This window comes from Octopus bimaculoides, chromosome 14, assembly GCF_001194135.2.
Source record: "Octopus bimaculoides isolate UCB-OBI-ISO-001 chromosome 14, ASM119413v2, whole genome shotgun sequence".
Lineage (NCBI taxonomy): Eukaryota > Metazoa > Mollusca > Cephalopoda > Octopoda > Octopodidae > Octopus > Octopus bimaculoides.
Window position 1 is genome coordinate 37261031 of NC_068994.1, and position 2908 is coordinate 37263938.

The 2908-nt window shown below is 37.0% G+C and overlaps 1 protein-coding gene across 1 annotated transcript in view; it reads right to left on the bottom strand.

Moving 5' to 3' along the window:
* The window catches only part of LOC128249436 (protocadherin-19-like), a 67117-nt gene that overhangs the window by 36641 nt on the left and 27568 nt on the right, over positions 1-2908 (bottom strand). The window lies entirely within an intron of this gene.

Here is a 2908-nt window from a genome sequence, read left to right on the forward strand (position 1 = left end):
TATATTTAAGATTGGTACTTATTCTATCAGTCTCTTTTGCAGAACCATTAAGCCATGAGGACATAAACAAACTAACACCAGTTGTCAAGCAGTGAAGAGGGACAAACACTGACACAAAGACATGGATTCTCTCTCTCTCTCTCTCTCTCTGATATGCATGCACATATTACATGCATACGTATATATACAGGACAAGCTTCCAGAAAGTACTTTTGAGATTTGGAGGCAAGCACACACACACACACACACACACACACACACAAACGTGCATGTGCAGAAAAATACACATACAGATAGAGAGAGAGGAGAAGAAGAAGAAGAGACAGAGAGAAGCCTTACAATTGATTAATTGAACGTGATTGGCATAAACAGAAAGAGGGAGAGAGAGAGAGAGAAAGATGGGTTGGGATGTGTTATGTAAATGAGAGAAACATTAAAACTTCTGGTGTCAGATAAGTCAGCAGCAAATCAGTGATACAAAGATGACTCTGCCAGAATGTTAGGTAATCTGTTATTACATTTCTGTCTATCTACCACCTTGGATTGGTTGAAACCCCAAAAGAATAAAAGGTAAAGGTGACCTTGGTGTGATTTGAACTCAGGTTACTTATAACTGAAACAACTACCACAAGACATTCTATCCAATGCTCTACTAACTCTGCTTCTTGTATTTAACCCTTTAATATTTAAACCACCCATATCAGGCCCAAATATCTTACCTTTTTTTTATGTTTAAACTGGCCATATTCAGCCCCTCACACCTACCTACAATGTCATTCTAAAAATAAATAATCACATCATTGAAATCTTGTGGCTATGAGACAATGCATGATTAATGCACAATGTGAATACATAGTTATTACATCTGACAGAGTAATCTGAATGCAAAAGGGGGTTAAACTGTAAAATGAAATTGGTTTATTTTAACTAATTGACATGTTTGAGAACGTAAGAGCATAGTTGTGAGTATCATAACAATGTGACTATGAGTATGATACAGGATAACAATGAGGTGTAACAGTGTAAAGAGACTTGATGTCGAGTGTGAACAAGAGTCGGGAAGGACCTACAAGGAATGAGAAGGAATTAGAGAGCCAAAGAGCATGGTTGCTGTCATGAATGTATGAGGGGAGGGAATGGTATGCTTTTATGAAAATGTATTTGTGTATCAATGTAACTGAACTGTTGCAGATTGGAAGCATCATTAGTGGAATGTGTGGTTGAATATTGTCATGAAGAATGATTGGCCCTCTTCTGTTGACCAGTCTGGGACAGAAGAGTAGAAGTTTTTCATTCATTTTGGCAATTTCATGGCCATATGTTTCTACAATAATGGTTTATCTGGGTTTTACGAAGTTATAGTGGATGAGTTCAACAGTACATTACCAAACAGTCACCATAACCTTCTTTTTGAAAAGTTCAGGTTTAGGAAAGGTTTTTGGTGCTTCATTTTGGTCCAACCACTGCGTAAAATGTTTTTTTATTATTGTACAGAATCTACTGATCATTGTTGCTCTACAGTTGAGAAATGGATCAGTCTGGTTATAGAGAAATAATGACGAACAAATTTCATATCTGCGCATTTTCTGATTTTCATTCAAATCATGTGGTACCCATTTGTCGAGCTTTTTGATTTTCCGATCACATGCAAATGGTTGCAAGCAGTTTTCTGGCTAACTTGAAGTTCTTTTGCCATTACTCAAGTGGTTTTATGTGGATCTTTCTCAATGATGGTCTTTAATTGACCATCATTAATGATAGATGGGCGTCCACTATGCTCATGATCTTCAAGGCTCAGGTCCTCACTGCAAAATCATTTAAACCATTTTCAAGCTGACCACTCACTCGTCACTTCCTCACCAAACGTTTCCTTGATATCACAAGCAGTTTCAGCTGCTTTACGTCGTTTTTGAAGTTGAATAGCAAAATTGCTTGAATATTGTGCTTTAATATTTTCATTTCAGATGATTTTTAACAACTGTGAGAGAAATATCAGTGTTATTTATTGATGCATTTGGGCAAGTCTATGTATTATTATCAGACAATTGCAAAAAATCTTCAAAAAAAAATGTTAAACTCTGCAAAAATCATGGTTCAGAACGTTGCTTACTTTTTACTCAACCTGATATATATATATTTTTATTTATATTTGTGTGTTTCTGTGTGTTTGTGTTTGTCCCCTACCACTAATTGACAACTGGTGTTGGTGCATTACTGTTTCTGTAACTTATCTGTTTGGCAAAAGACACCAATAGAATAAGTACTGGGTTTAAAAAATAAAAAAGTAACGGGGTCGATTCATTCGACTAAAATTCTTCAAGGCGGTTCCCCAGCATAGCCATAGTTTACTGACCAAAACGAATTACAGCTAAAAGATAAAGCCAGTAATTTTAAGGCGTGGAAGTTAGTCAATGCCGTCCACCTTCATACCTGACTGGTACTTTATTTCATTGTTTGGTAAAAAGATGAAAGGCAATTTTGACCTGATATGGATTTTAATTTGGAAGGTAAAGAGCTACAACAAATACCACAAGACACATATTTTTACTGAAGCTTTAAAGATTCTTGTATTGGTTTAATTAATATCAGTAATAAACACTGGTTTTATTTCAAACCTCATGGTGCTACAAACATAGTAAGTGATTATAGTGAGATGAGATACTAATACATCATCATCATCATCATCATCGTTTAACGTCCGCTTTCCATGCTAGCATGGGTTGGACGATTTGACTGAGGACTGGTGAAACCGGATGGCAACACCAGGCTCCAGTCTGATTTGGCAGAGTTTCTACAGCTGGATGCCCTTCCTAACGCCAACCACTCAGAGAGTGTAGTGGGTGCTTTTACGTGTCACCCGCACGAAAACGGCCACGCTCGAAATGGTGTCTTTTATGTGCCACCCGCA